Source organism: Python bivittatus, unplaced genomic scaffold (genome assembly GCF_059951505.1).
Source record: "Python bivittatus isolate LINGU-HERP-01145 unplaced genomic scaffold, Pbiv_v1 ctg000690_np1212, whole genome shotgun sequence".
In the NCBI taxonomy this organism is placed as follows: Eukaryota; Metazoa; Chordata; class Lepidosauria; order Squamata; family Pythonidae; genus Python; species Python bivittatus.
This window is the reverse complement of record NW_028277096.1, coordinates 9,710,661-9,722,523: the sequence shown is the minus strand read 5'-3', so window position 1 is coordinate 9,722,523 and position 11,863 is coordinate 9,710,661.

Below are 11,863 nucleotides of genomic sequence, written 5' to 3'. Positions count from 1 at the left end.
GGATCAGCAACAAAGAGCCTAAGGGTCAAATAAAAGAATTATACTTTCATAGAAACATAGAAATACTGAGTTGCTTACAGACCAGAAATTGGGAACTTTTTCCAACCTACTGGGTCACTTTGTGTGAAGGTCTAAGTGCCCCCAGACTCCCAAACTGCCAAATTCTTGCCCAAAAATCTTGCAAGACCTTGCACAAGTTGTTTAAAGTCTTGTGAAGGTTCAGTAAAATCCTGTCAAATCTTGGGGGTTTGGGGAAGTTTTCAGCAATTTGACCCAGGAGAAATGCTTCTTGGGGGTCCAACAAATGCTGAAGAGCTATGGATGCTATGCTGCTAGGGTGTCCATGTGAGGGGTCAGAATGTATGTGTGCACACATACAAAAGGGGGAAGGGCTTCAGTTGTGATGCTGTGCACACCATCTTGCAGATTTTGATCAGAGCCACACCCATGGATAGCCTGTTGTTGCTGTAGCCCTCTAAATCAGCTTCCTACTGATAAGAAGACCAATGCTGAAACATTCTCAAAGCTCTTTGGCCTCTACTTGAAAATATTCAGCAAAGGATGTTACTTCCTCTATCTCAATGTTTCTCAACCTTGGCAACTTTAAGATGTGTGGACTTCAACTGCCAAGATTCCCCAGCCATGCTGGCTAGGGAGTTCTGGGAGTTGAAGTCCATACATCTTAAAAGTGGCCAAGGTTGAGAAACACTGCTCTATCTGAATTCCCAATCTGCTTCTATCATCAAGACATTTTCCTTAATCTACCCTTTTATAGATTTCCCCTAATCTACCGTTTTATAACCCTAACCCTAATCTTAACCCTGAAGTTTAGTTATACCCTCTGGGTTAAGAGAGAATATGTCTTTGTCCTCTTTTGGGGTATTACTCAATCCCATATTTTGGGGATATTGCTCAGTCCCAGAGCCAACCTAGTATCTTTTACTGCCTAAAGCAGAGTTTTACCTCTTGTAAATCAAGCTGGCTAATGGAGAGAGAGACTGACTTCAATACTGTCCAGTACAGTGTTTCTCAACCTTAGCAACTTTAAGATGAGTGGACTTCAACTCCCAGAATTCCTGAAACAGCCATGCTGACTGGGGAATTCTGGGAGTTGAAGTACACTCATCTTCAAGTTGCCAAGGTTGAGAAACACTGGTCCAGTAGTTGCTGCTGGCATGAATCTGATTGTAGCTGAAACTCATGTTCCAAGTACAGAAGGGGAGAACATTGTGTAGTATTCAGCTCTATGACTGGCAAGCCATGTGGAGATTCTGGATTGGCTCTAAAGTATTGGAACCTATATTGGGAGAATACAGAGAAGAAATCCTGTCATACCTTCAAACTTATCCTTAGAATCAGAGGAGTCTGCAGTTATAGTACCCCTGACTAAACAACTGTTCCTCATTGTGAACTAGGACTTGGTGACAGTGGGATTACAACTACAAGTCAGCCACTGTGTTCCTTGGCCTCCCCTGCCTTCTACTATGTGTAAGCGTAACTACCAAAAAAGGTTTCACAGTTCTCCTTAGGAAAGAGGGTGGAGGATCTTGGAAAGGTAGACTGGATGGAGGGACTCCTAAGGACTGTCAACTTTCACTGGAACAAGCGTCTCTTTCCTGTTTTCTTTCATTCTACTCTGGATGGGTCAGGACATCTCCCACCCTTATTGGCAACTAATGGAAAGCAATGATGCCCTGCTCAACTGTGTGCAAGTGTCCACTTTCTGCAAAGGCATGGCAGTTGGCTGACTTTCACTGATGCCCAGATCTCACAGTCATGGGCCAACAAGATATCAGGGGTGAGCAATCTTTGGATTGTTGAAGGCTAAACTTGTTTTGGGGAGAGGAGCAGGGTGCCTGGGAAAGTGATGGACTATTACCTGGAAAGGAAGAGAGCCTGGTTTTCCATAAGCTGCCTTTTCTCTTTCAAACATGTGGGAGAAGATGTCTTTGCAGGTCTGGTCATACTCACACACATAGCATACCTAATCACTTAGCCCTGCACTGCCTTCTTCCTGCCTCATCTCCATCCATCTTGTAATTGAATTGTGTGACATCAGTAGCCCAAGAACTAGCTAGCAGGTCAAATTGAGATAAATGGTTCTACTGTAAGCTTCAGCAAGGGCCTGCTGGAGGAAGAAAAAGAGATGCTTTGCCCGCCGCAAAAAAGCATAATGACATTGATAATAGTATTAATTTAATATTAATATGCTTAAAATCAGCCAGCACTGTACAAAAATTAAATGTAATATAGGAACTTCCATCAGATAGCTGAAAGGTTACTATCTAAAATTACAGATATGGCACAGCTGGAAAGATAGAGAGATGAGGGGGAAAAATAACACCAGTGGAAGGTTGACAAATCCCAGCCTTAAAATGGTTTAAAATATGCAGAGCCACGATGCAATGTAGCACAGAATAAGATTCAGTTCAGAAGCAAACCAAATGACCTACTAGGTTATATATTGCATATTATTTACACGTTGAGTTATTTTCTGAGTTGTCTTTCGCCCCAAGGCACCATTTAAAACTTTCAAAGAAGCTTGTTTTATTGCTAGAAAGGGAATAGAAAAGGACAGCTAGAAACAAATCCAGGGCAGGGGCTAGCCCACTGTTTCTCAACCTTGGCAACTTGAAGATTTGTGGACTTCAACTCCCAGAATTCCCTGGCTAGGGAATTCTGGGAGTTGAAGTCGACACATCTTCAAGTTGCCAAGGCTGAGAAATACTGGGCTAGAGGCATTCTCCAAATTGTCTCAGTCATTTCAATTCTTATCTAAAAAGTAAACAGGGGTCCTGCTTGAGCAGTGTTTCTCAACCTTGGCAACTTGAAGACGTGTGGACTTCAACTCCCAGAATTCCCCAGCCAGCATGGCTGGCTGGGGAATTCTGAAAGTTGAAGTCCACACGTGGCTGGCTGGCTGGCTGGCTGGCTGGCTGGCTGGCTGGCTGGCTGGGGAATTCTGGAAGTTGAAGTCCACACGTCTTCAAGTTGCAAGGTTGAGAAACAATGTCTTGAGAGAGATAAAAATATACCAGTTGTGGAGGAACTGGAGACAAAGATGTTGACTGGGTTCCCAAATTCTTCTCCTTTTTCACCCTCTTTTCCTAAAAGAACAGAGCCTGGGACATCCAAGACAGCTGAAAGGTGAGAGATTTAAGGCAAAAACAAGGAAGCGTGTCCAGGAGGAGTAAACGTAGACAAACTACCCAATTTGTTCCCCTAAAAGATCGTAATGGGCAGAGATAAGACAATCAGTGGCTACAAGTATTTATTTATTTATTAACAGAAGCACAATGCCTATCAGATCTGCCCTGTTAATAAAGTGTTTCTGAACTGACAATTCTGCAAAATAGGGGAAAATAGCAAAAAAGCAAATAAGAAGGGTATAGGTGGCTGTGTTCACACAGCATATTGAACCATGGAGTTTAATAATCTGATTAATCCGATATTGGCTGAGTTCACACAGCATGCTGAAACAGAATCAGTTGTTTGGGAACCATAGCAGACCAGCATGGCAAATTTTGGCTTAGTGTGTTGTGTGAGCTCAGCTGTGGTTTCAAACTTGAACCATCAGCATAGGTCATCAGTGATCTTTGGGATGTAGCTCTCTCTAACCCAGATTTCCTAGAGAATTTTGTCTCTACTGTACACACCTATCAAAGTAGACACAGTAAGGGAAAATGCAGAATATAACTGGCCATTTGATACCATTGTTCATTCTTCTGAATTTGGTACAGAGCAAGACAATTTAATTGTCCCACATTCATCTCTTATATTTCATTAAAGGTAATAATATAAATACAATAAGGTACAACTATGTTCTGCTTTTCCTAGCAGTTTTCTTCTACTTCAAATTCTTTTGGTCCAACTTGGGAAAGTGAGCAAAGTGCCACAATAGCTACAGGCCCCCGGGGAAGATTACAATAGTGCAGAATGAGAGAAAATATGCATAATATTGCTAGCATTTAAAACCCCTCAGCTTTCATAATTGAGACGCATTGCTGAATTCCATTTAGCTGGGCACGGCTTTTTATTTTCTGGATTTTGAAAATAAGTCCACAGAGGCTTATTTTTTTCCCCCCTTCTACATACAGATTTTTGGGGGATTACAACAGGCTCATGTGGAACAAACAAAAAAAAGATATTCAGTGCCAACTGGAACATGGAAATCAACAATCTAGGAAGCAAGACTCTTGGTCCACCTAACGCAGTACTGGAGTCACTTACGAGCAGCATTTTAGGATTTCAGTGTGCGGAGCATGAGATCAGCTACCCAAGCACACCCCTTCTGTGTCCTTAAAAACCAAGCATTGTTCTGTGTGCCATAGAAAATACAAAACAGAAAAGTGTATTTGCATTGCGAAAATCATCCTTTGCTTCTTGGCAGCGTTGGAATCTCCATGGTGTTGCTCCATCAAGGACAGCACGCTTCCCATCCTCCCTGCTTATTTTATAGGCTTCTTCCCTTTGTGTTGTTAAAGGCCACTTTCCCTTTGTTTACCTGCATAAAAGAGGCTGAATCATCCTCTGGTGCTACGGAGCTGTCAGCCCAGCTTCTATAGCAAATAACCAAAGAGCTTTTGACCGAATGAAAAGGCAGGCTGGGGTAGGATGAAGTGACACTCAATACATTTAAATGTAAAGTGCTGCAGGTGGGGAAGATGGCCCGGGAAGAGGTACGTGCCGCCACAGCCTGTGTCTTTGTTTAAACATGAGACACGTTCAGCAAAGAAGTCTCGTGTATCTGCAGCTATTAACCAATGCGTGGCCAGAAGAAGGGAAATGGCCCATCCCCAAATAGAGGACAGATCTAGATCTGCAGTTTTGGTGTCAGAGGCTACTTCATAGGCAGAAATGCAAAGGCGGAAAGGATGGTTAGCAATTCGCTCGAAACACAGCTGGCTGACTGGAAGACTTAGCAGGTGCCCAGGACAGCTTGGAATTCTGGGAGTCGTAGTCCCAGTAAATTTCAAGTTGGGAGTTTGCTTAGGGTCTCAAACAAATAAACAAATAAACAAAAGGCCCCTCCCACTCCTTTTTGGAGATGCCAAAAAATTGAACCCAGGAGATCAAAGAAAAGCCTTGTTCTGCCACTATGCCCGTTCCCCTTAATATTTATGGAAGCCTCACCTTATATTATCTTTTCTATTTTATTTACTTCATTAAATTTAATACTTTCATTTTGTAAGCTGCCCACTCCAGCAGACTTTGGGCAGCTTTCAAAATCAAAATTGAACCGTTAATCCGTCTTTATTTTTTTAATCCGTTTATTTTCAAAGGAAAGAAAGAGTAAGAGAAAAAGAAAGATACATAGAAATTACAAAATACAGATAATGCATGGGAAAGTCCGCAGAGTAATATAACGTTAAATTAAAAGAAAGTACAAACCATTCCACTGGAAGAAGAATCTCCCTTTCAACCTTAGAAAGCAACTTGGATTAAAACAAATATAAAGAGTTTCATGACAATTTAACACTGTTGTATTTAAGTAATATTAAAATCAATTTTAATTTGGCTAAGAGATCTATATAATACATTAAAAGTAAACAGAGTTTGAGAGTTTAAAACTCTGATTTTAAGAAAACCCATATCCATGCAGTTTTCTGGGCAATTTTACAGAAGTAATTTGCTGCTGTTTTCTTTTAGAACTTTTTTTTTTTTTTACTTTTCCATCTAGCCAACACCTCTGCAACTCTTCCCTTTGGTCTCCCATTGAAACACCAACCAGAACCAATTCAGCTTAGCTTCCAAAATCTGTTATGCTCAACCAGGTGAGGCTACCTGTAACACAAACCAAAAGGATGCCTTTAGACTGAGTGATTTACCATCAAAATTAAATGGAGTCTTTTCCTGTGTGTTTTAAATTCTAACCCATACCCTGTAACCTCTGGCCTTTTTAAGGACCCCAAGGCACCCCTAGAATACATGTGGCTCAAATGTCAATACTCTGATAAGTTGGGAACATTTTAGAGGCAAAATCACCTATTTTTCCTCTTCAAAACCCTTGAAATCCACTCCCCCAAATTGGGCTGATTTTGCCCATTTTGGAAAGATTGTCCCAAAACTCTCAAAACAGGCAAAGAAAGTGATCCCCACCCAACCTGGAGATGTCACAATGACCTTGGTTACATGTCCTACAGTTCTCACAGGCCAAACTAGGAAAAAAAATCTAAGTCCCTCTAGAATTGCCCATCTTTGGGTTAGGATACTACATTACTGCTGAGGAGAACAGGTTTACCTTCATGTATGCACACTCAGTGGGTGTCAGCCCTCAAAGCTAGACCAGATTAGAAAACCATAGTTATGCATGCTAATACTACTTTTTTAATAAGGTTATAGTAACATAATCTTGCAAGTCTGAATGTGCTTACCCCTTACCTCCCTTTATCTTCATGAGATCTAGAGAGGGTCTCATCTAAGACCTTACTCAGGTTACAGATCTGCCCTGGATTCAGATTTCTTTTATCTGACCGTTGTCTTGGTAGTGGCTCTTCCTCCTGTTCCTCAAGGTTATTCCTTCTGTCCATTACAGCAGGTGACTCTGGGTCAGACTTCTTCCCGATTCTCCTTACAGAGCTGTTGATGTGAAGAAAAAAGCACATGGCTGAAATAATGAGATCTGTAATCCAAACCATCCAGCCTGGAGAGCACCAGGCTGCAGAATGCTGCAATAACAATTCCTACCCATCTCCTCAGCTGTGCCTGATTGGAAAGATTTGTTTCCAGCCAGAATCCGGCACAGACCACATGCCTGGAATGAGATCTCCCTGAAGATCTATATTGCTCCCACCCTATTGATCGGTTCTCCAGTCAGCCATCTCTTCTTTCCTTTGATATATGCTAACTTTTAATTTTACTTTATTGCAAGCTGCCCAGAGTCATTGTGGAGTCAGGCAGCCTCAAAATCAGCATATTAAATTAAATATTAAATGTCACTGCCCTTATCCACATTCTATCCCATGTGCTGAGAACCCACAAGGACAACTTGCTGCTCGTCTTGTAACCCAGACTATTTTCAGCCATATGACCGGAGCAGGCTGTGGCAGGTTTTGAGCCTTCTTCCTATTTCAGTGCTACACTGGGTTTTCGATGTGCGAATCCGCTTGTAGTTTGTGCAGGCAAGACAGGCAGATACTAGCAACAAGTGCTGCAAAAAAGATAGTACAGTCGTACCTCGGGTTACGAGGTTGCCTCAACTTACGAACCGGATCCGCGGCCATTTTCCCTGCTGCCACGTGGTCGCGGCTTCCTGTGGGCGAGGTCGCGGTAGCAAGGAGACGTTCGTTGAGGCTTGTGGTGTGTTTTGCGGTGTTTTGCGAAGGTTTTTGGTGTGCGTGTTAGCATGGCTCCAAAGAAAATGCAGAGCAGGCTTGGCAGGAGTAAGGCTCTGAAGAGAAAATTGCCTCGGGTTACGACCAACTCGGGATACGTCCAGAGGCACGGAACGGATTAAGTTCGTATCCCGAGGTACCACTGTACCTTAAATTAAAAAATGGTTTTGAAGGCTGAACTAGGTGTTTGAAATGGACCTGTCCAAATAGCAATGTTGCAAAAATCTGCAATTATTGCTAGATAGTAATTACCTAGTTAAGAATACACGTTCATCTAGTACAGTGTTTCTCAATCTTGGGAATTAGAGCAGAAATGAAATATTCTTAAAATGAGCCAAAGCAACATTGCAACCTGTCTCATGCCAAGAACAAAGTTTGTAATGTACTGTCGAAGGCTTTCACGGCCGGCATACAATGGCTGGTGTGGGTCTTCCGGGCTGTGTGGCCGTGTTCTGGAAGTTTTGTTTCCTAACGTTTCGCCAGCATCTGTGACCGGCATCTTCAGAGGGCAGGAGCACAGACAGGAGCAGTTCTCTCTGTGCCCAGGATGATGTGGCCCTTTTGTGGGTATTTATAGAGATCTGAGGGGGAAGGGGGAGATTAGGGGTGTGTGGGGGGGGGTTGGGTTACTGAGTGGCTGCTTGTTTTGGTGTCAGCATCTGTGTGTATCTTCCTGGGGATTAGGCAGGGTTTTTTCTTCTATTGAATTGTTAACGAGGGGCTGCTGGGGGTGATTAGCAAGTTCATTGTGTGAACTGTTCACATGTCCTGGTGGTTGAGATGTGTTTGTTGACCTTTTGCAGGCTGTATTTTTCAGGATTGGTAGCCAGGTTTTGTTGATTTTTAGACTCTCCTCTTTTTTATTGAAACTGTGCTGGTGTTTGTGAATCTCAATGGCTTCCCGGTATAGCCTGGTATAGTGGCTGTTGGTGTTGTCCAGTATCTCTGTGTTTTCAAATAGGATTTTGTGTCCAGTGTCAACAAAACCTGGCTACCAATCCTGAAAAATACAGCCTGCAAAAGGTCAGCGAACTCAGCTCAACCACCAGGACATGTGAACAGTTCACACAATGAACATGCTAATCACCCCCAGCAGCCACTCGTTAACAACTCAATGGAAGAAAAAACCCTGCCTAACCCCCAGGAAGATAGAGACATATTCTGACACCAAAACAAGCAGCCACTCAGTAACCCAACCCCCCCCCACACACACCCAATCCCCCCCTTCCCGCCCCCCTCAGACCTCTATAAATACCCACAAAAGGGTCACATCATCCTGGGCACAGAGAGAACTGCTCCTGTCTGTGCTCCTTCCCTCTGAAGATGCCAGTCACAGATGCTGGAGAAACGTTAGGAAACAAAACTTCAAGAACACGGCCACACAGCCCGGAAGACCCACACCAGCCAAAGTTTGTAATGTTAGAAGAGACCGGTTGTATCTTCAGAAGCCCATCTCTGGTGACCCAGAGGTGTTTCTCAACTTCAACAATTTTAAGATGTGTGGACTTCAATGCCCAGAATTCCCCAGCCAGCTGGCTGGGGAATTCTGGGCATTGAAGCCCACACATCTTAAAGTTGCCAAGGTTGAGAATCACTGGTCTAGTAGCTAACATTTGTCTTTATTACATAGTAAGCTCCATTCATCCTCTCCCATTTTTTTCTTCGGCTCACCTTGTAATCTCAGCCAATGCAACTCTTTAACTCTTCCTTGACCACTGCTACTGTAACCATGGGTCTGAGAAATTAATATTCCCAGATACTTAAGTCTTCAGCGTGAATTGCATGGTGACTGCAGAAACTTCCATCTCTTTTGCCTATTATTCATCAGCATATTTTTTACAGTCTTTGCCGATTCATCTCACTCTTCACTTACTTTACTGAGCAGCCTTGGTGAGGCTGAAGGCATCTGAGTAGTGCATGAGAGCCACACTCTAAAGGAGGTTAGAAACTTGAATGTAAGGTATTAATTACAGTCTCAAGCTTAATTGAACTTGCCTGTAATGTACAATGTTAGCTGACAAACTAAATCCCCTATCTACACATATACAATTAATTAAGAGGGCTCGAAAAATCACAGACAAGTCTTGGAGGTCTATAAAAACCTAGGTTTTTACCTTTATACCCTATAATTATAATTTGGGCTATAATACTGCCACCCTCTTTTTATTTATGGTAACAGCATCTCAAGTGCCAGGTATCCTAGGAATTCCAATTTTCCCATAACACCCAAGAGTTTAGTAGGGATCCTGGAGCCCTAAAAACCATATTCTCATCTCTTCTTCTGCTAGGATCCACCTTAGATATTGTGAGTTGCCAATGTAGTAGGATCCAAATGCAGTAGTGGGCTCAAGAAGACAAAGCCGTTCTTCTGATTAAAAAAAAAAAAGGGAAAAGAAATCAGTATTGTAGAATGGGGTCAAAATTAGAGAAGAGTTTGATTGTTACCAAATAGTCTCAGCTGGTGCACTATCAATTGTCAGAGAATCCTGATATGCTAGAACAGCCTTCTCCCACTTCATGCTCCCCAAAATGTTTTGGATTATGAATTCCTGGCCAGTCTGACTCTCTCATCTGGTTACACTAGTAACAGTTCTGACAGCATAAAAAAAACCTCCTTTCACCTTGAGCTCTGCTTATCTACTTGCTTCTTGCTAAGTAATAATATGCAAAAAGTTCCTTTGAACTCTCCTCCCCATTTGTTTCACAGTTTTTCTGAGCCTCAGAGGGATTTCCCCTGTCAGCCAAGGTGGCTGTGATCAATGGGAGCTGAGCATCTTTGGCACCTCAGTGCATAATGAGGGAAGGCTGACAATCCATTTCCTGCATCTCCAAGAAAAAGGACAAGTGGTTAAGCGCATCCTAACGACTTCTCTCCTGCTGTGCTTCATCTGATGGGCTTAGAGAAAGGCAGAGGTTGATGGATGACTTTCTAGCACCCTGCCTCCAAACGGTGGCCACATCTGGCTGTAGAAATCCAAGAGTGCCACCCAGGCTTCATATGACAGGTAATATGCGTTAATGGTCATCTGCTAAGTATGGGCAGTCCTGCTAGGTTTTTAAAAAATCTTTGTGGGGTTTAATGGTAAATTAGATTAAATTGATGAGAGGAAGGATGTCTAAAGAAACAAACCGATAGATATTCAAACAAATCTCACTTGAGGCACAAATGACCAGGCTCAGATTATTCCACTGGGGACATGTTATGCGAAGACCCAGCTCTCTGGAAAAGGCTCTCATCCTGGGAAAGGTGGAAGGAAAGAGAAGAGGACAACCAGCAGCAATGTGGATGGACTCAGTTACAGTAGCTATCAGTGCACCATTGGAAGACCTGAAAGACCAGGTTAGGGATAGATCATTGTGGAAAAAATCTATCTATGTGGTCGCTAAGAGTCGAAAATGACTTGATGGAACATAATCAATCAATCAAGTATGTCTATCCATAGCAATGGACTGTGATAACTCAATGGAACCTCCATGTATAGGAGCAGTCCATCAATGAGAGCCAATTATTGGTAAGTGGCAGAGAGGCAGTTACCTTCATAATGTGGTGGTGGGCTAAAGCCTGACTGTTTTTTGAAGCAGTACTGGATTGAAGCAGCCTTTTGATCTGGTCTAGTGTATTTGTAACTTCCTTAATTCCAAAACCCCACTTTTTCTCTTGCTCAAATAGCCAAATCCTAGGTCACCATGTAAGAGCATGCAGTTCAAATCCCACTCAGCTGTACATGGATAATCTTGGGCAGTCATTACCTCTGAACCTAATCTACTTCATAGGATGGAGGTTCTGATAAAATGCAGTGGAAGAGAATTTTGATGCTGTCTTTAGCTCCTGGAGAACAGGTGAGATTCAATTACCTTATATCTCACCTGTTCTGCAGGAGACAGGCAGCATCAAACAAAGAAACAATGCCAAATTATTATTTTAAAGAGTTCACCTCTAGCTTAGCACCTTTAGAAAGGTTGCATTCTGGAAAAAATGGATCCCAGTGAATTTAAGATGTGCATCCCATCCCACTTTATCATCTCTCTCTCTCTCTGCGTTTTACATGTGCACAGAAAGCAGGTACCCCCCTCGCCATCCAGCTTGGGCACAAGATACAAGATTCTCCTTTAGAAGCACTCTGCTTTTTAATTGTTCCTTCGGGGAATTTGGTTTGCCATTCTGTCTGTGTGTGTAACTTGGTCAAGTACAAGGAGTCTTTTCTGAGAATCTTTGGGATATCGGTTCATTTGGGCCTGGGGATTTGGCAAGCAGTAACGTCTGACCCAGGCCTGCTGTATCTTGGATGAGTCAAGGATGTAAAGAATACAACCTTAACCTCGCCTGCTTACCAGAGATTGTTCTGAATTTCTAGTCCTTGTCCCAGATAAATCACTCCTCCTTCCTTCTGTTGCTGCTGTTGTTGTTTGGGAGGGAAATATTTGATATGCAGTCTGATTTGCTTCAGTCATTTTTTGCTAGATTTTGACTCATTTCTCAAGTCTAGGTTTAACACTTGACAATCGCCAGAGGCGATCAAGACTCACGT